Below are 27616 nucleotides of genomic sequence, written 5' to 3' on the forward strand. Positions count from 1 at the left end.
AGTGAAAATATTTTCCGCAGCAAGGTGCTTTCCATTCTGAAAACCACAAGCATCTTTCCGACGGCGATCGTCTTCTTATTGATTGATCCGCAAAAGGAGGCGGGGTCCCGGAAGCGGACAATTTCCGCAAGAAAAAACAGCTATTGCATCCGTTTACAATATAATTAAGGCACAAACATACAATATTCGCGTTTCAGTAAATAAATTACATTATATTGATACCTGTTTTTAATTCAAATGCATGTATGTAATTTGTTATCATACATTTTTATCGATAGACGCAGCTTTCGGGCTCATCGCCATTAATGAATATATGAATATTTAATGAGGTCTTAACGGAGTTACCTCCCCCTGACCAAATCTAATCGAAATTGCCTTAACATCACTGCGAACATATTTGTTGAATTTGGAGGTAGACTTTTTCAACAAATTGTCGGCATTCCTACGGGAACGAACTGCGTGCCTCTCTTTGCCGACCTCTTTTTATTTTTATATGAGTCAGAGTTCCTTCAGACACTTCAAAAACATGAAGATCAAAGAAGCCAGATCATTTAATTTCACATTCAGATATATTGATGTTCTTTCCATAACAATCCAAATGTTTCTGATTGGGTTCCATTAATATATCCTCCGGAACTAGAAATTAAAGAAACAACTCATTTATAGACTTACACCTCGAAATTGACATAAGCGGTCATCTTAGTACAAGAATCTATGACAAACGTGACGATTTTAATTGTGAAATTATTAATTTTCCCCACCTTAGTAGCAATGTATATACCAACTTCATCTGCATATGGGATATACATTTTCCAACTCATTCCATATTCAAGAGCTTGCAGCTGCTACTCAGACTTTGTTCAACGTCACCAGTGTCTTAGCAGAAAGTTGATAAACCAGGGGTATGTCAAAGAACGTCTCGTCCTTTTTCTATTAAAGTGTATCGGAAGATACCAAGACCTTGTTGATAAATATTCCGTATCAACTTCACAAATAATACACGATGGTCTTGTAGTATCGATTCTAGGTACTGACGTTGTTTATCATCTTAATAACGTTATATTATTCTTTTATTTGTCTTTGTTAATTATTACTTTTACTGTTTAGTCTATTTTTGGTAATATCCATTTGACGTGGCTCGGTACTTGTACATCCCTTTATTGTGTTATTGTGCTATGTTAAATTTTTGTATTCTACTTTTTCGTTTTTGCCAATGTGCTTTGTCAATATGTCTTTTTGTTTGTCTTTGTTTGCATATTTGCTTTTTTTTTGTAGTGATTAAGATTATAACACAATGTTGACTGCTGTTCCCCTATTTTTGACATTTTGACATTTTGCCTATTATGTCGGTTTGTTTTGCTCACACATCGTTGTCAATATAATGGCATTGTAGCTAGCTATAAAACCAGGTATAATCCACCATTTTCTGCATAATAAAATGCCTGTACCAAGTAAGGAATATAACAGTTGTTATCCATGCATTCGTTTGATGTGTTTGAATTTTTTAATTTGCCATTTACTTAGGGAATTTTCGTTTAGACTTTTCCGCGGAGTTTGGTATTTTTGTAATTTTACTTTTTACAACAACCAAGTCGATGTCATGACTGAGACTTCAACACATGCAACAAAAGTTATTGAATATGTTGCAATGATATATTTTGTTTGTAAAGATAAATATGTGGAATGAATTATTACACCAAAATATATACAATCATGTCATAAAACATCAATGAAAGGTTCAGCTTTTCTTATCTTAAATCACATGCCATCATCTCTAATAAAGGGTTATAAGTTCGCCGAAAAGACACGACAGAACCTACTAAAATCTAGAAATATAGTAACACAATATAATGATAATAATGATAACAATAATAAAAGCAATAATAATAATAGCAATAATAATAATAATGATAATAAAAAAATAATACTAAAGATACTGATAATGATAATTCAAAATAATTAACATTGTTTTACATGTTGAATTTAATTTCATGAATTGATCATTTTTTATAGTCTTGTTAGACGAGACATAATGGTTTGTATTAAGATCTCATATGAGTTGAATCATGCGTTTAGATTAGTTAGTGTTCGTTGCATTGGACCAACCGATGTTTAAGTCAACGATTAAAATTGCAAATTTTAAACGATATGTTTAATTGGTTTGATACCGATTTCACTTTCTTGCCTATTTCTAGTATTTCCTTCATCAGGCCTTTTGTTGTCTGAAACTTAAAGTTGTTAACTGCGTCAAATACTGAACGATTTAATACAGAGACGGTTTATTGGAGGACAGGGGACCCATCCCTCATACGGAGCTTCATATATGGTAAATGCATAGACTATGTGCTATTTATAAAGATGCTTAGTTTGAGCCTCTTTTTCTTCAGAATCCTGTAGTCTATAATTAAAAATGGTTGAGAAACTCTGGTGCATCTGATATCAACTTAGATAACTAATAGGGTTCCAGTCCTTTTTTTTTTACTCTATCTTCAAGACTGTTTGTGTGTTTTCGTGTTTCCGACACATCTTCAGCAATATAAACGCCTTCAACTAAACAGGAATTTATCAGTATAACTTTTGCAAATGCAAATACGGCCATTTCCACTTTAACGACTGAGGTTTCAAAACAAGCAACAACAGGTATTGTCAATGTTGTCAGTGATATAGTGGTCTTTGCAAAATTATACGGTGTATAAACTGTCTACACTTTTATGACAAAACTTCAAGCAAAGGACCAGATTTTTCATATCTTTTTTTTTAAATTAAGTTACATGCCATCACCACTGATAAACCTTTATATCATTTTTCATTGTTTTTATAAATTGTTCATTTTATAGTTCCTTCTTACACGAAAAAATAAAGAGTTCGTTATAATATCTCATATGAGTTGAATTCTGCGTTAAAATAAGGGTAAATAATTGAAATAAGTTTACAAACTGTTTTTTAGATTCCACATTTCAAACGCACCTACAGTTATTCACGTATTGAACACCCACCTTCATGTAACCCTTGAGATCAGGCAGTATTATTGTGCATTTGTAAGTTATTTTTGATAGTTTTTTTTCCATTTCCAGTAATTTTGGTGCAGTCCCTTGACATTGTATACAAATGTTCCTCCTCGTGGTATATCTTATTTAATTCTTAGCTTCTTAGCTTATATAATTTTGGTTTTTATTTTTTTTAACTAATTATTAAAACAAAAAGATATTGCAGAAAGATAAAAAGACTTGTGTGTTGTTATTTTATGATGGAGACCAAGGAACCTGTTATGTAGATGCCAAAAGAGGTGAATTGATACAAAATGGCACTTCCTTGATCGAAAGAATATAACAGATGCTGAAGTAAGGAAAATGGTCCTCGAACATTTCAACTAGAATATAAAATCTGAGTTCTCGGTTGACAAGAAAACTATATCAAAGGAGGTACGAAAGAAAAAATCCTCGGTAGACAAAAGAAAATCTGCACGCTCTGTAGGATTGGGCTGCATTGTATTTCTCATTCTTCTAATGGTTTTACCTATCTTTATAGATATACTTAACTGCTGTATTCACTTCCGAGCTCGCTGTGATCGAAGGAAACGAAACCGAATCGCGGCAATTTCTGTTATCCAAGATCACGGAGATAGTGCAAATCCTCTGCAAGTAGTAAATGTCGATATCACTGAGGAATTTTATGCCAGCACAAGTGGCATTAATTTTCATCTTGACGAAATCAAACGAGAAACTTATCAGAGAAGACGAGAAGACCAGCACAGCAGAACATATTTTAAACTTTGCTCATAAGAATGATGTTCTTTATTTTACAAACTGTGTAAATAAAGTAGAAATGTAATACTCTATGAGCAGAAATCTCATAGTTTGTAAATACTAACTTCTTTAAAAATGATCACGAAAAATATAGATGAATTGAATTTCTGAGGGTATACATATATAAACAACAAAACACTAAAAATGACGTCAATAAGTTGACATACATCTTTAAAATTGAACCTGCTACAAGTCAAGTTCTATATTGCCTAGTCTAGACAAGATATTTTAAACTTTAAAAACAACACGCGAAACGAAAACAATCAAGAAACACTTGCATGCATATACAAAGATAATATAACGACAGACGAGATTACAAACTTTGTACATATAAAGTTGTTGAAAAACAGGCTTTTTATGTTTACATTCCCTTTGATAATTTTCTGTGGTATAGGTATTGTTTTGCTCTAAATATGAAAGTTCGAAACCCTAATGACAACAAAATTTAAATATATGAATACTGATGTCCGATAGACTAATCTAAAGAAGACATCTAAAGGTGGTTATTTTGAGGATGTATGATACTTTTTAATTCTCAAATACATGAGGCCAAAACATAGGCCTTATACTTTTCTATTTTCTACTTTGTAAATTTAAAACAGAGTCTAACAAAAGGTAAAAAAAAAATACAACAAAACTTTCAAAGGATATTTCATCAACACCATTTTTTTTAAAAGGACAGTATGACTAGATGAAGACAACAGTTTAAGGTCTTGGATTTCGGACAGAGGCATTATCATGTGGCGTGTTTAAATTATTGTTTAAATCTCAACCTTTATCCCATCTCCTTATTTAATCTACATCTGAGAACTAACAAAATATAAAAAAAGGTTAATAAAGAAAATTGCAGTATCCAAACAATAAATGATTTAACCAAATGCAACTGATAGTTATCAATTTTTATAGGATTTATATTTTGTTTTCCGTCAAAGGCAGCGTGTTAACTGTATCCGAAAGCCCATTGAAAATTTAAAATGTTATGTTTATGTCGTTATCATAGCACCTGTACCCTAAAAGATATAATGACAATAAATTTTGATCGACCGAAAATCAAATGATCGATTCCTTCTGTTTTGCTCATTATAAGTTGTTTATCATAATACTACGAAAGCAGAATTTGTTATAAAATAGATACCGTTGATGTAAAGAGTAATCGCTCTTTATTCGGAAAATCATATTTTTTCTTTGTAATTATGTATAGTTGTATTCATGACCATACCATAAAATAGTACATGATGATTTCGTTTAGATATTAAAATTGGATGTTTTGCCACTCTGTCCAGGAGAAAAACATTTCACGAGAGATTGTACAAAGATAAATCTGACCTTTTATCATAGTCAATTGTGATTCAGAACCTGAAAAAATATTCAAGTATAATGTTAAAACAAAGGAACAACCACTAAAGGAGATGATTAACAGCACATTGCCTGATATAATATTTCTTATATTTCTTTACTTGGCTCAGTTTTAATGATTTTAAATATTGAAACAAATAGATACTGAAAGAAACGGATGCAGCATTTTAGGTATATTTCTTGCACATTAAAAACAAGTTATTCCACAATTTCTATTTTAAAATTATTATCACCATGCTTCTTCAAGTCAATCTAATCATTTATATAACCAACATTTACGAAGCATAACATATATATGCTTATGTAATAGGATTGAGAATGGAAATGAGACATGTGTCAAAGACACAACAACCCGACCAAACAGAAGAAAAAAGCACAAGGCCACCAACTGGTCTTCAAGTCAACGGGAAAATTTTACACCCGAAGGCGGGCTTTAGCAGACCCCAAAACAATATTGAATACTTGTACAGCAAAATGGACGACACAGTTAACATACAAATGAACCAAAATTTAAAACAAACACAAAAAACAAAGACACGATATTTCAGACTTGGGACAGACGATATCTCTAGCATCCCTTTTTACCTCTAGCCAATGTGGAATAAACAGCAAAACTCAGTTAAAAAGAAGAACAAGTCCGATGTTAGGATAGGTAACAGATGAGAATAAGTAATATGACAATGATCTGATCAACATAAATTAGCAAAGAGGACTTCTAGCAGTTACTGACATGCAAGCTCCAGACAATTAAACTGATTAAAAGATTATGTCTTCATCATGTGATAATGAACCACAATCCCTTTTGTCAGGGGTTTAATATCATGCCATCATAAATTTGTACGAGAAAAACATAACCCGTATCATGGCAGCAACTGGTTTTATAGTAGGTATGTTTATTTCCGATTCAAAGACCTTATGAGTGAGTCAATTTAATAAATGCCATCTTTAATAAGTTGACACTAGTATCGTAACTACATCCCTTGTAAGTAAGTCTGTTTAAAGGTAGTTTGGTTAGCTTTGATGTGAATGACGACATGTTTGTCCTTTGTATATTACCATAAAAAATTGAATGTGCAATATCTGACCGTATAAGATGTCTGCACGTTGATTTATATTTACTTACGTATTTTGAAAATAATATAATCAGAATGCTCAAATCCAAAACGTTTCGGATGTCAAATAAATCGAACGTTTACGAACTTCAGGTGTCAACAAAGCTCGTAAATTGAAGAACCATATACGTTTATGCTTTTTCCTCAAATATTTACTATCTTAATTAAGGAACAGCAAATTTACAGTACAAAGTTTTATATAAGACACAAAGAAAATGACAGGACCGATTAACTGCATACTATACTGATTGTACCATCAAATACTTGAAATCCACAACAGCTACTCAAAACGAAGAGTAGTAACATAAAACATTTCAATTCCATTGTGTTTGACTTCATTATTTGTTCAATAAAGCCTATAACGTTTTCAAGGGAAAAGGAAAATAAATCTTTAAATACACTTATAGTACATGGTTTTTTTTTCTTCTAATGTTTCGATCAATATAGGGATGACAAAGAATGCTAAAATGTTCAATAAACAAGTGAATAACGTATCAGATTTTATCATTTTCTACTAAAGAAAACAATACTAAAAGGACAATTAAATAAAGGCAAAAGTAGTTTACCGCTGTTCAATAGTCATACGTCGATTTAACTGAAACAAATCCGGGTCACAAACTAAAACCGAGGGAAAAACACCAACTATAAGAGGAAAACAACGCAACAACATAAACACTGAACTGCTAGAAAAACAAACTCCAACATACATAGAAACGGACTATTTGATAACAAATGCCATATTCCTGGCTTGGTACAGGACATTTTAAGAAAAAATGGTGGGTTGAACCTGGTTTTATGGCTAGCCAAACCTCCCACTTATTCTTTTCAATGTATTTAGAAAATTAAGATTACTTTTTGAGTTAAGATAACAATTCTATTATTGCTTCAGAACATTAAAGGTAAAATCGTATCCTACACAACAGTCAAAGGCAGCTAACTATTCTCTTTATTAATGGATCAATCAATTTCAAGAAAATAAGTATATTTTCTATTGCTAAATAAAATTGAGAATGGAAATGGGGAATGTGTCAAAGAGACAACAACCCGACCATAGAGCAGGCAACAGCCGAAGGCCACCAATGGGTCTTCAATGCAGCGAGAAACTCCCGCACCCGGAGGCGTCCTTCAGCTGGCCCCTAAACAAATATGTATACTAGTTCAGTGATAATGGACGTATGTCAACAGAAATTTGACAATTCCGTAGAACATAAAGGGAAACATTATGTAGAACATAATAGAAAAACAAAAGACATACACGTAATAGTAAAAACATAATTTAGATTATCAGTCAATCAGTTTCAACAAACAAGGGGGAATGGTGGAAAACTTTAATGACGAAAGAACTAGCAGATTGTGCAATAATTAACACATCTTAAATGTTAACTGTTATTCAGTCCTTAGTTTTTTGTGTAATGTTCAATATTGCTGTTCGCCCTTTCGACCTTTGTTTTATCTTGGCCGTGGTATTGCTTGATTTTATTGAACTGATTTTCGAATGCACACTTGCATGGTAGCCCTCCTTTTTTTACTGCACGATAGCTGATGAATAATATTAAAATACTCAATTCGTGAAACAAAAAAATGAAGAACAAATGTATAAAACAAATTTAACAAAGCAAAAGACAAGTATTGAAAAAAACAATTTCTGATTTGCATTTAAATGAACTTAAATCTAAAATGTATCAGAAATATTCCTATTAGTTTAGTTAACACTTGTTAAATCCTTGTTGTATCTTACGGATAAATTTATGACTTCACATTGAAAGCAATGTAAAGAATCATTCGCAATGACCACAGAACGAAACAAGGACTCCAATCCTTTTTTCCGCAAAAAACCATAGATTTCAACAGCCTTATTGTTCGTTGTTGATTAACACATTGTTTTAATTCACTAAAATGACAACGGTGTGCACACAAATCATTTAATACACATACATTACGAACTTAAAGAGGTTTTACATAGTTTATACGATTAGAATACATATTACGGATGATAGAATTGGCAAAAGAACCAACTTGCAAATCTGAGAATCTTCACGGAATATTGAATTTGTGCAGACATTTATAACTTATTGAAAACAATTGGTTCTTAAATCGATCAATTTCAATGCCTTACTGCAATTTTAAATACATCTCTTTAAATTAAAAACATATAGCCCTCAAAGTCATAAAAAATTAGAGAAGTCAACATACGATGATGGTGATCATTTTCTGGATCTAAAAGCTTCAGGAAAACCTTAGCCGAAACCCACGATCCAAAATGTTCTGCAACAAAAAGGTGTCAATGTGTATATTTGATTGATTGAATGTTGGTTGCTTAACGTCCTGTGTATATTTGATTCCCAGAAACTAAGATGTAACGAGATGAAAGCAAAAGTTTATAAAGCTTTACTCTCATAATTTATGGGAAAATTGGACCAAAAATATATCATATTTTACAGGTCATATCTTCATATTATATAATATGAGTTGGCAAAAACAAAATTTGTATTAATATTAATATTACAATTATCTCTATGTGATAATTGTAGTATTTTGACTTGATTAAAGAACACAAATATCTTAGGGCAAATTGTAGCCCTTTGTGAACGTACTCTTTTCATATATAGAACCATTTGAAATCTCTTCATTGAGAGAGGTCAAAATTCGATGGTTTGATTAATATTATGTTGTGTTAGTTATGATGAATAAATATGTGGTGTAAAAGTAAAAAAATAAAAAAACCGAACTCCAATGAAAATTCAAAACGGTAAGTCCCTTATCAAATGGCAAAATCAAAAGCTCAAAACGAATGGAAATCTACTGTCATATTCCTGACTTGGTACAGGCATTTCCTTATGTAGAAAATGGTGGATTAAACCCGGTTTTATACCTAGAAAGATAAAAAGATATATCGGGTAAGCTCACTTTTTGGGTCGATTGATATTGACACATCAATTATTACCCTAACATTTCGGTTGGTTTTGATATTTATTAAAAGTGTTTGGTCCGCATTAAAGGTATAGACCCATATCATAAACTTGAAGTAATGCGTTATTAAGAATTTTCGTTTTATAAATAGGATGTGCTTTCTTTAATTTATTTTCAGTTGTCCACAAGTGATATTTTACTGTAAACTAAAAAAAAAAAAACCAACCCATTCATGTCTCTGTATATGGAACGAATCTACGTTGACCTAGAATGAATACTAACAACATTGTCAAAGCATTTATTTTATCTGTAATAAGCCTGAAACATATGTATAATCATTGTCATTTTTGTTGATGATGTCCTATATAGGGATAAACTCTCAGTATCTGTCGATGTTTCTGATATTTTAATTATTTCGGTTTCATTTAAAAAAATGTAGTTTCTACAAATTTTTGGATGAAATTCACGCCATCTTTAAGTAATTGATACTGACATCGTCGTAAAATGCATAAAAAGTTGGAATTGCTTGACAAATTGATATTCTTCGAGTCATTTGTTTATAGTAATTGACAACTGAGCAACATAAAGAATAAAACAAACATTGTTGACTTTTAACATAATACTGCTAAAACGTTTTTTCATGAATATATATCGCTCAATCTGACTATCCCAAAAAATTTCCCGAACAATCGTGTACGTCTTTCCTTTTTTTTTTTTCCGATTGTTGATCAACATGTAGAAATACAATCTATATGCAATTAAAGACTTACTGCATACATCAATGTAAAATGCAAATGATATTAAATTATTTCCTTTGGCAAAGTTGACCTGATATGGATTGGAATATTATTGTTAGGTCCATATATCTCTTCAATTGTTTCGATTCTTATAAATCCTTGACTTTCAAATGTTCGGATTTGAGCGTTCCTGATGAAGGTTAATCCAGAAAAGTGCTTTGGACATATGAAATTTATAAAGTGTTTTAATTGTTATTGCTTTATATGTAAAACAAAAATCGAATATCATTCTCTTTTACATCTACGCAATGATGACGTTCATAAAAGATCATCACACAGCATCAGTCACTGGCTTTGTAATTAGTTCATATAAAACACTCATAAAATCAACATGAGAATAGATATAGCTACTGTTTGTACGACTAGGTCATATAAACTAAATAATCATCGTATAACGACGACGATAAGCGAATGAAGACACAACACCCGTTCCCAGAGGAAACTTTCTTTTTAATCTAACCACATTTTGCAATTACTTTTGGCATAAACAATCTAAAAAATTGTATTAAAATTGTGTAGATGAGACTTCTCCCATAGATATTAATATGAGCAACCACCATGTTCAGGTTCACTTCAACTGAGATGCATGTACTTTCCCCTTCAATCAGCATAACCAGAGCCACTGTCAATCACTTGCCTGTGACCAATTTGTGCACGAACATCCCATTTCACCACCAACATATATAGAGATCATCTTTCAATGGCGACGTAACAGAAAACGTAACAAATATCTGTGTTTTTTTTTTATATCATCATACATTTTTTCTCACTGTTTATGTACACGAAACAATAAGCAGCACTATTAATGTCAACATATACGTGTTTAGTGATTAGTCTAGGAATAAATCGATGACCACCACAGTCACCACAGATGTTAACTACATTTGTTCTTATCGCTTATCAATATTTGCGTTATTCTACCAGTCAAGGTCCCGTGACTAAATACGTCAAATCTTGCGTAAATTATAATGTAACTATCCACGTAAAAACCAACTCGCATTAGGCCAGAATGTGATTTCGATTAGGCTCCTCCGAATGATTAGCGAAGCGAACTTTAAACTTACGTCACATACTTTGTTATTTGACAGTTACCCATCCACCCCTTTTTACCTGATACTTGATATGTCATTCGCTTTTACAAATAATTGTAAATAAGTTATAATATTTGTAAAATGAGTTCATTCAGATTTGATTACAAACTTGTTTTTGAATTGAAGCATTTACACTTGTTTTAAACATACAGGATATTATAACACCTGAGACAATATCTGAAAAAGTCAAATTTTTGGCAATAGGAAAAAAAAAATGTGTCTTTAGAACCGGTATTTTAATAGCACAAATCGAAGAACACACATTGAGGATCTAGGAACTATTTTCTGTAATTCAAACAATTGTTAAATGTGGTAACAATGGCAATTTTAAAAATGGTACAAAAAATTCCAGTTCTTTCCTGTTACCAAAGTGAATCCATTTTAAAAAGTTTCTAACGGGAATAAGGAATAAGTTTAAGATTCTATTTGTGGTTTACTAGTATACCCTGCAATAGTTTATCAAATGCCAATTATTTAGTTTAGCATTTGCAATACAAAAGGTTAAGAAACATACTAAAATATAGTCCGATATGTCGATAACATGAAAGAATCTTGAGTAACAGGACAAGTAACAGGACAGAGTTGGTAACAGGAAGGAATTGTTTTCAAAACAAATGCTTTATTTCATAGTTTTAGAAAAATACATCATTTCAGATTGGTCACAATTGGAAGATAACAGCAAACAATGTCATTTATCTTTTGAAACTGTATTTTCAAGATGAAAAATCTGCCTAGGTAATGAAAAATTCTAAAATAAATTCCTTTCTGTTACCATCTACTATACTAGGATTGCACAATGTTCTCTGCTGTTATCAAAAGTAAAAAAAAAACTGTCTTTTCATTCAATATACTGTATATTATGTTGAGATTTATTTAATATGATGATCATAACTTATATTAAATGAAATGTTTGACATATAGTAGATTAACTTTGTGATTCATCAGTGAAATTGTCTTTAACATCCTTCCTGTTACTGATTATGATTATGCTGTTACTTTTTATCAGGTAACATGACAGAATGTAACTGAAAGGAATTATACAGTACTTTTTGTCCTTTTATTCGAATTGTGTAGAAGTTAACTTCCATCTACATATCAATTTAATAAGATACTATTAAAACACATTTACTGTTATACTGCTGACAATGAAATATTCTCAGAAGGTACACAAAAAGGCTGTAACAGGAGAGAACAACAAAAGTATTTTACTCTAAATTCTGATCTTTGGGGAGTTCGGATTTTTCAAACTGGCTGCCATTCACCTATACATATGGAGTCATACATTTAAATTATAATATTTTATTAGAAGAAATATAAGAAAGAGTGTTTAATTGGCAATTGTTGGTGCATAATATACTCTAGTTAATACTGAAACTTAAAAATTTCCAAAAAGATGCCTGAATAAAAATACAATTGCTGGTGAAAGATGGAACATGGAAATTAGACTTTTTCAGATATTGTCTCACCTACATTTTATATTTTTTATTCTGCGATTTAAAGTCCATTTATCTGTTAATTTTTTTTGTCACTTGACATAAAAAGCAGTAAATAAAATTAAAATGCATTTGATGTATGGAAACCTATTCATGTTTATAATGTTTTATTATTTATTTACCTTTAAATTGCTTCTATATCAATATACTGATTTCAAATTTTTAACAATAAATAATTTGATTCTGGAAATTTAGCTTTTTATCATTATGGAAATTGACTCTGACAAATGGCGCATTCATCTAAGCATATATTGCGATCTCTAGTCATGGATTTGATGCTTGTTTCATAAATTGAATCAACAGATAGTATCATCTACAAGCATTATGTTGTTTAACATAATGAAAGAGATACAAATCAATTTCAACATACAAATCAAGTAAAACAGTTGCAGAAATCACGTGAACTCAAAGAGTAGCGAGAACGGGTGCATCAATAACATGCATCACAGTATGTTATGACAGTCATAATATCACGATAGGAAACATAATTAAGATACGTTTCAGACCTTTTTGTGGTAACTAACGATCTAGGAGCGCGTTACATGTCTCTGCTGAGTTGACCCTTAATTTCCCCGTTTATATGAAGGCCAGAAAGCACAAATAGTCACTAACAAATTTAGTGCATAATAATATATTTCTTAAATTGTGGAGTTAAATTTTTCCGATTTTTAAACTGACAACGAAATACAGCGAGAAAAATGACTTAAAGACCAAACAGCCTATAGTTTATGCGCATTAGCTAACGCAACTTGATTGTAACATAAAAGCTCTCTGACGTTGTGTCCAGCTCGGCAAAATGCGACAGATAGGAACGTCCCATTTCACGTATTCCACGGATTCAAACATGATGTATGAGTCAAAATACGTTTTGTCAAGAAAAATGAGATACGGCGTTTTTTTTTTTTAATTTCCAAAAGGACATTTAAATTCATAAGACTATAATCTTTTTCATTTATTCTGTTTTGAGAAATACTTTTTGATTTCTTTCAGTGCAAACGAAAATTGTCAAATTCTTAACTAGACGTCTTTTCCGGCTTATTTGTACTTTGTATTTACTGTATTCAAGACCGTGAAAGAGTAATAACAGAAATTATATTTTATAATAGGCCTTTTATATGTAACATTTTAGTATACCTATCATTTCAACTTCTTTAGATTTTTAATATTTAGAAATTATGAATCTACAACTTAAATGGAATAGTTTGTACACTCCTGACTTAGTCGGAAAGTTGTATGGTATACACTAGTCTAGCGTGCTTCTGTCCGTCCGTCAACAGTCTATGATCTAAAATAATAATAAAATGTGGTTTGATTGCCAATGAGACAACTGTCCACCAGAGACTAAATGACGTAGAAGGTTACCGTACGACCTTCAACAAGTAGCAAAACACGGGCGGTGTTTCTGAAAGTTTATTTTAAAGCTGAAATTCTCGATTTAGTGAGGCAACAGAATGCGATCTGAAAAGTACTGATGCAAAGATAGGATCTCTCGTATCATAGATAAAACAGTGGGTGTATATTGTTGCTATTATTGGAACAAATATGTGCTTCAAACGTCCAATTTGGCATATTTGAAAACGTGTACTATGACGTCAGATTCAGTGTTCTATAGAAAGACAACTCTTTTCTTCAAAACAAATTAAAAAAAACATGAAAATTACTCATGAAAACTTTTTTGTAAGGGCGGTGACATACAGTTTTTGGGGCTTTATTTGAATGATAATAAAAAGCACTTTCTTTCCTAAAATTTTTAAGAAGTTATATTTTATTATACTGGAAATTTTTTTGATTCTTAATGTAAACCAACTTATTTTCAGGAATACTTTTATTGGCGTTTAGCCCTTTCTAGTCCACTTTGCGGCGATTAAATTTCGCGATTTTCTAATTTACTTGATTTAGTTAGATAAGGAAAGATCCAAGTTTTACATATTTGCGACGATTTATATTCGCGTTATTTTTCTACTCGCAAAACTCGCGAACATAAATCGCTCGCGAAAATTAGTTGGTTTACAGTATGGTTCATTTTTAGCGGGAATGAAATAAATCATACTTTTTAAAATCAAAATACCAAGAATCATAACTCTACTACCTTAAATTGATAGACACAAATCTACTGTTTAATGTGAAAAAAGAATTGCGCTCCTAGGGTCGGTATTATTTGATTATTTGAAATTTTAAATAACAAACAAACAATGTTCATATCGCGGAAACACATGAAACTGAGGTTGCTATAGAGACGAAACGAAGTCGGTGACCAATGCCTATCATTGGTAGACATTATTAGGCTGTTTGGTCTTTACCGACAAAGGATAAAAATGTAATCTAAAAGCTACAGATTTGCAGCGTTTAATGCCATGTGTGGCATTATTCTTTTATGCGTATTTGGAAACATCTACAGTTTAAATCATAGGATATAGAAAGCAATATTATGATAATAGAAAGATATAAATGCCTTTTTTGACGGTTGGTTGCTAAAGATAATATATATGTTGTCTTTGTTGCAATAATATCTGTTGAAATTGTATTTAAATGGAAAGACATCAGAAGTTAAAATAAGAAGAAAGCCAGATTCTTATATCAGCAGTTATTGTTTGTTATTTTTTCATAAATAATTAATGAATTAACTATGCTTACTATGAAATTGGGATTTTGTTCGTACATAATGTCAATATAAAGCTAAATCAAGGTACCAGTTTAAATATTATATAATCTTCGTAAGTTTATAAAGCTGTTGTTCAACATTGTAAAATTCATCATTAGTGTCTTTCTTCTTAAGCGTCTGGATATTGAATACTATTTTATTGTTTGTTTTGATTACACAGAGAGGTCAAATTTATTAACCCATGGCCTTTGCTATAGTTTACTATGCGGTTATTGTTTTTCTTACTGTTAAATGTTCTAATTGCTGACCTTTGCTTTTATACAAACTTGTTCTTCGGTCTTTCTATGAATGTTTGATATTAAGACCATAATAATTACTCTCCATTGTTTAACCTTGTATTGATAAAGGAAAATTTAGGACAGGTAGCTTTCACAGATTACGAAAATATAGGAATGGTCGTGTGATTTAGTGTGACAAGTTTTTGGAATATGAAATGTGAGGAGCAGGTCCCCTTAAAATCTGATTTATTTGTTTATCAAGTCCACCCAAAGATATCAACATGCCTTTGAATCAATTTTGTTTGTTTGTTTGTTTGTTTTTGTTTTTTGTTTTTGTTTTTTTTTTTTTTTGGGGGGGGGGGGGGGGTCTGGGGTGCGGGTGGAATCGTGTTTCTATCTTTTTTAATAGGCTTACAGTAAAATTTAGTTTCTAGAAATCTTGAACACGTAACCACCTTTCGTTCGTACTGTGTGTTTTTTCCTTTGTATCATTTAATATATATCAATTATCGTGAAAAAGTGTCAAAGAGGTTGTTTATAAGCCTGTGTCGAGTGAAGTTCTCTGTCATTGAAAAATGTTTATATGTATTCAAGAACTCGATGCTGCCGTATGTTAAGGACCTATTGTAACCTTAATTACCACCGATCTAGACTAAGATTGAATTTAAAGCATAATTAATTATTGCTTGTTGATAAATGATAATCATGTGTTGATTTCTGTTTGCCTAGTTTTGTTGTTTGTTTTTTACTGTTTCTCGATATTTCCACAATCCATATGATGATGTCAGTGTTAGAGTGTGTTGCTTTCATTACAACTTTTTAACTATTGATCCATATAATATCGTTGAAGTCACCAGTACAAATGATTAGCGGTCACTATTATGACATAATTGACCGTAGTGAATATCTGTGACTCAGATGATCACAAATATGTTCGAATTTGATATAGTTATAATTCCGTTTTTATCTATTGCCGACTATTCGTAACACGTAGGTTACACAGATGGGGAATAACATACTTTTTTTTTATTTTCGCTGATTTTTAATGGGGTTTGTTTTGCGTAGTCTTGAAATTCATGTGTAGTGGATATTTTTTTAATTGTTTTTGCCATATATCTTTTGATCCTGTCTATTTTTCTTCGAATAATAGTTTTTAATTCATCTTGATATCTTCTCTTTTTAACTTTTTTTTTATAATCCTTTTTATAAATACGTTTGTTATCAACAACGCACAATGTACATTGAGTAAAATGATACATTGCTTTCCTAAAAGACAATTCACAGACCACGGATCGTTTTTCTAGAAAACAAGTTTGAAGTTCAAAACACACGAATGAGATAAATATCTCTCGTAATGACAGTGTATATTTTAAAAACTTTAAAATCTATAATTTAATGTAAGGTATACCTGAATATTTTCATTAGTTTCATAATAAAGCTTGATATACTAAAAGAAAAGTTAACTTGAAACATTGATTTTCAAACATTTATCTTCACTTCATCTTGTGGTCTTAGATGCAAACATGATCAAACATTTTAAATATTAACGAGAAATATGAACAACCAAATTGCGTCATTGAAAAATATTACCATGAACGTATCTAATAGGCAAAAACGTAAATCGAAAAGACACTGGGAAAGCGCAGCATGATTTAACAAAATTGCGTTCATTTATTGAAATACTAAAGATAATAGACAATTTCAAATTTGTTTGTTGAAATGTACAATGCAATCATAATAGTAGTGTCTATTTTATCGGGGATTGTCTTACAGTGTGCAGGTAAGCTTATACTTATCCTGACAATTGTTTAAATTATATTTTAGCAGCTTCATTTAAGCTTAACTATATATGCAATCTGTTTTTAGATACTCCAATGTGTAAAATTTTTAAATATCAATAAAAAAGAAGAATTTTTGAAGAACTTTCAGAAAAAAAATCATAAAACGAATAAATTATGGAAAAGACACTACTGTACTTCTCTTAACTTACTCCAGCGATCAAAGTAAACGTTACATAAACAGACTGCACAACGAAAGCATAAGTTCTATATGAATAGTTTTTTTTTCAGATATAGTTTATGTAGATATATTCTGTCGTTCAGTTGTCCATTACACTACATTCCCCTTCACACCACACCACACCACACCACACTACACCATACCCCAACACCACACACCAACCAACCCCACCCCATAAAAATACAAAGAGTTAAACGCAAAGGCGTCACACAAGTACAAACTAGTTAACGTTCTTTTCTTTTGAATGAGGATAAAATTAATAGATTGAAGTAGTGCGCAACATTTAAACAATAAAAATATATGATATATTTTTAACTGCCATTATTCAAGTTGTGTTTGTGTTCCTTGTGTATATACAGTTCAATCTTAGCTACGTATACTACTTTGCTAATTTTTCTATTATGGTATTTTAAGGGCCACAAAGACCGATAAAAACGAGTGAGTTTAGACAAATACAGAATATATCGGTCGATAAATCATTATCTTGTAAGAAGTCAATTTATTTTCTTGTTATTTTGGAGGATAAACATTAATCCGCTAAATTATTTCCTTTCAGTACAGGTCAATATTCTTTATAACTGTATTTTTTTATCTGGTAAACTACCTATTAAGTGCATGCCTGTATGGATATATTGATTTGTTGGATATTATGTTATGAACGTTTTAGGTCTATAGATCTAGATTAAAAACCGGGAGGTTGAGGTCTACAAGTCCTCGCGAGATATTCATATGCCTGCCTCAAGTCGGGAACTTCGTCTGTGGTTGTCTAGTGTCCTATCTTATTGGTTTGTTTTTTTTTAATTTGATGTGGTGGCAGATCTTGGATTGTTTATTTTCATAGAATGAGGACGAATCACAGCTTGCCATATCATATACACACCTATCGTTGTTTTTCCTTTTAAATCTTTCAATGTGAATTTTGTTAACTGAGGGCTGTATCATTATCATCGTCGACGTCATCATCAAAATGTGATCGGAACTAAATAAAGCAAGTCATAGCTGTTGAATACTGCAACTCAATTAAGAAAACATATTGTCAGAAACAAAACTCCTTGAAATTTAAATCAAATCAAATTCAATTGAAAATTCAACATTTCTGACAGGCCTGTAAGTACTTAAAACCGTTTAACTTTTAGTTAGAAAGAACCATTTTAACTGAATTTGTTAGGGTATGCTTACTACGCCTGTTGCTCATACTGCTTGAACATAAAACTGTGTTATCAATTAATATCTCCCGTGCTGTGGTAAAGCAATTTGATGGAGAGAAGACTTCATACGTTTGATTAACTTGTGTCTCATCCCTTTTGCATATTTAAGCAAATAAAATATGTTTAAACTAACAATTTCATTGTGCTGGATGTATAAATACGCAGCCACGTCAGGTCTGATTTTGGATTTTAGATCACTTCGTACTTTATTTGGCTTTTTTCACTTTTTTATTCGAGAGTCACTGATAAATCTTTTGTAGACGAAACGTGCGTCTGGCTTACAAAAGTCCAATCCTGGTATCTATGTTGAATTTATTAACAACCACTGGGTGAAGCCTCTACTTGCGAAGGTGTCCTCCCTGAGGGCACCACCATCCTAGTATTCAGCACTTCTTGTTGACATGAATAATCATTGATATGGTCATAAATATAAATTAACTGTTTACAAAGCTTTGGTTTTACTTAAATACTATGGATTTTCGAACCCAGTGATATATTACTTTAGCTGTATTCGGCAAATCCTTCCGGAATTTTTAGTCACTTCGTACTGTAGTTGGCGTTCTTTCGTTTTGTTTTTATTCGAGCATCACTGATGAGTCTTTCGTGGATGAAACGAGCGTCTTGCTTACAATATTGAGTATCTATGATGAGTTTATTAACAGCCACCTAGTACACGCCACTGCTGGAGGATGTTTCTTCCCTGAGGGTATCTCCAGCCCAGTAGTCATCACTCCTGCAAAAATATAAATTGTCATTGATATGGTTATAATTATAGGTTTCATAACGAGTGAGAATTGGATATCGATTGATATCAACTCGAGGTATTTTATTTCAATTACTTTTTAAACTAAAACATGTAAAAAACGATAGTTGATGTCACGCGATATCCAATTATCATGAGTTGTTAAACACATTTCTCTAATGGTAAACAGTCTCATTGTGCTAAATATATTATGACGTCATATGTCTTGTTCCAGCGTCAACTTTAGCTTCAGTCATTTTAAAACTGTGTGTGCGCTTCAAAATGTAATAACATTTTACCAAAAATAAGATTTGCAGGTAAAAAGTGTGAATGTTTTGAATATTTTTGAAGAAATCACCCATCTTCGTTGCCTTGGAGGAAATATACTTCGTCTTAACCTTTGAACGTCATCAATGACCTTACGAATAGCCAATCAAAATGTGGTAATATCATCTTATGATGATTGATAAACCAACCAAATTTATTGATTTTTCGTATCACTTTTTCGTTTCATACTCCGTACCGTACGACACAAAAAAATGCGAGAAACAGATTACAGGCCACACCCATAAGATAATAATAGATTTACTGTAATATAAATAAACTGTGTACAAAGCTTTGAATTTTCGAAATACTAAGGATTTTTTACCCCAGGAATAAATTACTAAAGCTGTATTTAGAAAAACCTTTGTAGACGAAACACGCGTCTGGCGTAAAACATTTTAATCCTGGTATCTATGATAGGTTTATTGGAGTGCTAAATCACGATGTCTGGTAAGAGCCACGATTTGCTAACAAACAATTCTTTGAAGAACTCAATGAGGGCTCCGTCTGTGTCTCATTACTGTATGTAACATAAGATAATTTGTACTTTCCTGCAGTCTCTCATTCAATATGGAACACATGCCGATATTTATCGCTTGATTTAAATTAAAAAAGCTTCAATTTTAATTTATTGTAGACATCTTAATAATTGTTATTTGATGAAGATTAACATAGTAATATCTTAATAAATTATTATAGCTTCTCAAGACACTGATTGTTTTGAGTACAAGAATGGAATCCAATCATACACGGGCACCATTAACGTCACACATACAGGCAAGACCTGTCAGCGGTGGGATAGTCAGTCTCCACATAGTCACATATATGCATTATCCAGCGAGCATCGAAATTACTGTAGATCTCCAGACAAATATACAAAATTATGGTGCTATACAATGACTGATATAAGATGGGAAAATTGCGACATACCGGAATGTGGTAAGTTTGTTTTGTAAACCAACTTAGTAAATGCTCTATTGCGACCATATTTTTTTTTTCATTTCTGTCCACAATAGGAGACAATATATGCGTGCGCTGTGATAAAACATAGCGGTAGGTTATTTAATTCCAATTTCAGATCAGAAAAGACAGATGTTAAAAAAGAATCAATAATCCCGTTGGAAAATGAACTGTTTTACCATTTGATTTCTTTTAGAAAATTCCTGATAAAATGGTATAGGGTTCTAAGTGAAATTGAAAAATACAACATAAACTCATTCAACAACAACAATGAGCAAGTAAATGTGGAAAATCTTGTTTCACATCTTGAGCATTCCTGATGAAGGCGAATGCAGACAAGCAATTGTACGCATGAAATTTAAATATGTTATTTTTATCTTCACTTCAGCTTTGAACGATGTTGTGGAATCTTGTAGTACCATGGGCCTAGAGACTATACCAATAAAAATAAGAGGATGTTGAATGATTGCCAATGAGACAACTCTCCACAAGAAACTGTTTTGCCCTCTTTATTTCACCTGATAACCCTCTTAGTCCAACGATCGAACATAAAAGTTGAAGTAAAAGTTATTAGTGGGTATTGATTGTATGGTTAAATGGAGTCTTATTTGAATTTTATGAATGGAAACTTGCACTGTTTTTTTTTGTAAAACCTGGTAAAAAATAAAGGCAATAGTTGTATAACGCTGTTCAATAGTCATAAATCGATTTAACTGAAACAAATTCGGGTCACAAACCAAAACTGAGGGAAACACATCAACTATAAGAGGAAACAAAACGGAACACCAGAAACACTGAACTGCTTCAAAAACAAATTCCAACATACATAAAAACTGACTTTGTGAAAACATTTAGCAATCTTTCCTACCTAATGATTTTTTTTTGGTGTTTGCTTTGGATAAAAACATCTAGAATTTCTAAATTTTAAAGGCAACTCTAGAGCAGTTACCATACTTACAACTTTAAACGACTCATCATCAATTGATGTTCCCCAAGTGTTTTTTTGCTAAGTTATAATAGTTTTGAATTGAAAATTGAAAAATTTAATTTAATAAGGATAATTGGTACTTTGAAGTAATTGGTGTGGTTGTTGATCTGAAAATTACAGTTTGATCTATAAATTTTTTTTTTGTAGTATAAGATAAGAGATCTAAGAATCAAAATCAAGGATAATGGCATCAGACCACAATTATTCTTCCCATTGGTTACAATGCATTTCTTCAAATTGAATTAAAAAATTTGCATCGCATCAAACATGAAGTTAATTTAACTGCTTATAGACCATTATGATTCTAAAAAAATATGCATGTCCCAGGACAATCCATCAGTGCTTTTTCTTTTGAGAGCCATATTAACATGCCAATGGTAGGATTTGAATCTTGAATAAATGCCGAGGGCTAATTTTTACCCTACTTTCATTTCGACAAAATCACTACTTTCACTCTCAACAATAAATTTTTCCCACATGTTTTACTTATTTCAGTATATATGATAGGACCACTTAAATAGTAAACATTTTAAAGAAAACAGTAGTTAGAATACTCAGGAAGAAAAACCCCATATAATAATTGGGAACTATATTCCTAGACCACGAACAAAGGGAATTAATTGTGATCTGAAGCCTAATATCAAAAATAATAACTTATATAAGTTATGGGAACTTTTTGTTCACCGAAAGATATAATTACGCTCAAAATTATAAAAAAAGCATAATTCCAATGCTTAATGAGATTGGCATAGCTATAAAGTGAAGATGTGGGAAAAGGATAAGGATGCCATTTGAACGAAATAATGATACCTTATATAAAAATCACTAGTACAAAACATACTTATAAAGTCAGTAAGCAATTGATAAAAACCTATCAATCGTTTGATAGCACATTGATGCAGATCAAACTGAAAATAGACGCGCATGTTCACACAATCGACGGAAATGTCCTATAGCCTCGTCTAGGAGTGATAATTAAGTAATGATAATGTGTATGCGACATCACCAGACGGCATCAGTAACTGGTTGTCTAATTATGTCATATGAAACACTCATTAAACCAACATAAGCATAGAAGCTACCGAATGTAAGAGCAGTTCATGTTATTTAAATAAATAAACGAAGGAGACAATAAGCAAGTGAAAGCACAACATGTCCCCGTTGTTTTTCAATTTTAATCTGACATGGTCGATATCTTTGAGAAATGGATAACTAAAACCTTTTTGATAAAATGTTGTCTTACTTTGGTCACAAAGAATCTAACAATTGAAATATAAAAAGGAAGATGAAACTTTTAAGGGGATACCCAACACTATACTAGAAAAAACCTGTCGTTTAATTTTTCTTGTTTTTATCTCATTGATGAATTAGGCAAAGGTGAACATCTGTTATTCTTTTTTTAAAGATTTGAACCGTAGGTAAAAAAGATATGGCTACCCACATATGGCATGGGTCACATGCTAGTTTCGGCCGAGCTTGGAAGCTCTAGAAATATGGATACAGTAGTATATATATGTTGTTTTTTTAAATTTTGCCTAAATTGACAGAAGCATAGTTAATATTGATAACTCATTTTTAGTTGATTGATACCCTTTACCTGTAATGCGGCGTTCAAACAGTGCCGATTATGGCTCCCGTTTGAGATCAGACAGCGCTAAGACATGAAAAGCGAAAAAGTCTGATTACCATCCTCAACGATCTGGAATGTCCTATCATTGTCTGAAAGCAGTCGTAAACGTTCGTAACAGATTCCTATGGACCGTGAAAGGTCCGGAGAGGTCGGCCAAGCAACCAGACAGTTAGGTGCGTCCCGTAACATTCGTGGAAACTCCGCCTATTTTATCTATTCGGATTACAATCGTGACTATGTCGAGACAGATTCTGCTGTATAGGATCAAAATCGTAACAAAGTCCTGAGTTTTCTGGACGGTGTCCTGTGGAACGGGCATGATTTGGAGCAATTTGTCATTGCTGTTTTTTCTGCCGTTTAGGTCCAGATTGCATCCAGATCTTGGCGAATGCGAACCGTCTTTGTTCCGGAACAGTTCCGTTATTAATACAAAATTTGGAAATAATACCAACGTCGGAGTCCCGACATTTACAGAACACGATACGACGGAGTCCAGACAAAGCTGTTTGCAATACGGTACAGCAGACTGTGATAGGATTGCGTTCCGGTAGTACCTTATCATCCCGAATATGGCGACGTTTAATAAGCAAAAATCAATCAAAATAAAAAGTGACAATTGTCTTTATAAAATATTCCCCCCTTTTGTGTAATAGCATAAAGGGGACACCAATATTTTCTCTATGATAAACCTATCTAATTAAAATATAGATGTCTGGTTTTGTTATGTTTATAAGAGCAAGCAAATTATTATAGATCTGAATTTTAATCAAAGTGATGAAAAAGTTATTTCGGGCTTGACATGTGGTGTATATACACCTATATGCTGTCTTCTATACTTCTATTCGTTATTTTGTTGTTTGTTGTTTGCTGTCTCAGTGGTGTATATCCTGCATCTCCTCTTGTTCATAACTGTTCAATATTAAAGATAGACTTAATAGACAAACCAATCAAACTCACTTCTAAAAACAAAATAGTGTAGTCAGTTTATTATTTAGTAATTTTTGGCAAACAGGTATAGTGAAACTAATGTATTTCTTTCGTCCAAATCAAGTTAGGGGAAGGCTTTAAAAATAAACCTTCCATTAAATGTTTAATTACAGTGTTTCCTTTATTTGCTGTCGAATTTCCTTTTCTTGCTATTCAATAATTATAAATGAGTATTTTAATTTCATTCGTACATCCCAACTTTAACTAAATTACAGTGTTCGTTCCATTATTATTAAAAATAACTCATATGTAGTTAGCAAATTGTCCCAAAATATGACTGTACATAACCTTTTTATTTGATTTGAAGCAAAACAAACTTTTTGTTAAGAATATATGAATTGGAAAATAACATTTACAATTCCACGTTGAGGCTATAACGAACAAAACATCCTATTCTCATCCGCATCTACATTATGTTTGGCTATTTTATTCCTTTTTGCAAGAAGTTTTCTCACAAAAAATGATAAAAAAAATTGAAATTAAAGTGAAATAAAAAAAAAAACAAAAAAAAAAACACAAATTCAATTTGTATTGCATGGTTCTTTGAATTATTTAGATAATGAAAACGTTTTTAATACTAGCACATTTGTGTACTTGAATTATCACCTAGTCTGAAAACGATTTAACGATTAAAGAGACTGCAATAAATAATTCTATGTCCTGCTCTTTTAGGACAAAGTATAAAACTGTATATGTTTTAGTTAAGTACACTTTTTCTACATGTATTAAAATACATTCTGGGTGTGATTCGTTTTAGCAGAATGTTTTTATTTTTCTCCACTGGGTCGAAAGGACGTCCAATCCGGCTTGTGATTATTTATTAAGTAATGTTTTTTAATTGGATTTCGATAAATGAAAAGATATTAGTAGACTTCGGCACGATTTATAAAGAACTATTCCAGACTTCAGCAACATAATTCCGAATCACCCGAGTTAATACATAATGTACAACAAGACAGTCAATCGTTTTTTAATTTTTTTTTTCCATAATAAAAACTTCTTTAAGTTAAATAATTTCAGCAGATATCAAATGCATAAAAAAAACCTGCAATAGTAAGGAATTAGAAGTCTGGCAGTCGATAACACTTGACACTATATATGAAAATCGATTAAACAATAACCGTTTTTCAAGCCATTGCCTTATTAAACGAGTGTATGTCTGCTGTGAGCAACAATGTAAACATTCTGATCTGGATCTTTTAAATTCTTGCAGATTGCATGTGATTTTAAAACGCTGCAATGAAACAGACTATGAGTAAGGGTTATCTTTCTTAGGTATTATGTACCCCCTTAATATGAGCAACCTAATATCATATTCAGTTCAAATGAGAGCCTTACCCCTGCAATCATCATAACCATAGTCCCTATCTGTCACTTAGCTTGCCTTTGTTCAATTTCGTAAAAATCTCCTACTTCAGCTCCGATATAGAGATCATCCTTTACTAGCGACGTAACTGAAAACGTCACAAATACCTTGTGTGTATATGATCACCTGTGACATAGTGACTATACATTGGAAATGTTATTGATTGGATCATCATGATCATCTCCAATATCAATAGTTAGCTGTATTTAAATGCATCTGATGTATCTGTCAGTCTCTACACTATCTATATTATTCGCATTGCTATACGACGTGTCTCGGTATTTATACATTCAACATTCATGTATTTAGTTATGATGTTTCTTTTGTAAATCTGATACGATATTGTGTTATGTATTATTGTTTGTTGTTTGAATTCTATTTTTATTTTCTATATGTATGTAAAAGCTAAGATAATTAATCAGCTATTTCATTTATATGATTTTTAGTTTAAAGCAACTATATGCACAGGTTTTTTTTATACACAGTTTTGATTAAGTAGTGGAAAAACCTGCATGGTTAGAAAATACAAATAATTACACCATTACAAACACAATTCTTGTCATGGTTAGAAAATACATAAAATAATACCATTACAAACTCAATCCCAATTCTAATATGACGTCCCTATTACGCTTTGTAAACAAAGCTGTGTTCTAATTAGCACAAAAAATATGTTTGACACATGCGCATAAACTTACTATTTGCATTCTCGTTGTTTTCATTTTTATCTTCATAAAATTCATATATTTTAACTGCTTACATAAAATTTATCAGTTATTGATGGACACCATATTCAATTTTGAAAATAATGAACAGTCACAGTCAGATGAGGAACTATCTCAGATTGATGAAAACTTAACTGCTAAATGTATAAACCAAGAACCACCTGCCAAAAAGCCAAGATTTAAGGAGCTGCCTAGCAAAGAAGAAATTGAAAAGTTAGCGCTGGCAAGAACTGAGCCAAGAACCAACCAGCAGACAGTATGGGGTGTCAAAGTTCTAAGAGGTAAAAACCATAAAATGCAAAAATATTACATTGGAAAGAAAATATAATCATAAATTGATGGTAAATTGATTTCAATAAAACATTTTAATGATAAATATAGAAAATCGTGAGGTAATGCCGTACTAATGGTATTCGGCAATGAGTCAGCAACCTAGCAATATTTTTTTTACCGTTTTCAAACATAAAATTTACTCTTCAGTGTTATGGAATATAACTTAAATAACAAGAAATTAAAAAAATCAAATGATGCAAATTACAAATGTTGTATTCTTAAATGAGATGTACTTTCGATTGTCAAGATGTAGAATTAAAATAAAAATATTCCTTGATATTTGGTTTTTTTTATTGTACTTGACGTAGTGTTATTTATCATATATGCAAGAATACTTGAAAAAATATATTAAATAAATTATTATAACAGTTATGAGCATGCTGAAGTAGTAAACAAAAAACCCCAGTGGGGAATCGAACCCCATCCTCCTATAGATAGGTGTACTTCCAAAATACTACCAGGGTTTACTGTTTCGTTAAGTATTACAGCAGCAAAAGCATAACTTATTTTCACTACAAAATTTTGAATGACATGAACATGTTGGTACATGAAAAGAAGACAAGCTGAATATCATGTTTTTAGTCTAAATAAAAAGATTGATAGAATACTGTATACGTAGGTCGCTCTAGTCTACATGTACAAAATATGCACGAACACCAACATGCTTTTGGCATAAAACGCTAAATTAAAACATGCATAAAGCAATATACAGTCCTCTATTATTTATTTATATGAATCAAGTCTTTGAAATAAATTAAATGCATATAAAATTCATCACAATTAAATAAAATATTTATAAGAATTACTTGAATACGTAAAAACATGGTACAAATAATTTCAGGTTGGCTAACTGAAAATAAGTACAGCAGCAGTTTTGAGGAACTGGATG

Source organism: Mytilus californianus, unplaced genomic scaffold (assembly GCF_021869535.1).
Source record: "Mytilus californianus isolate M0D057914Y unplaced genomic scaffold, xbMytCali1.0.p SCAF_12, whole genome shotgun sequence".
Taxonomy (NCBI): domain Eukaryota; kingdom Metazoa; phylum Mollusca; class Bivalvia; order Mytilida; family Mytilidae; genus Mytilus; species Mytilus californianus.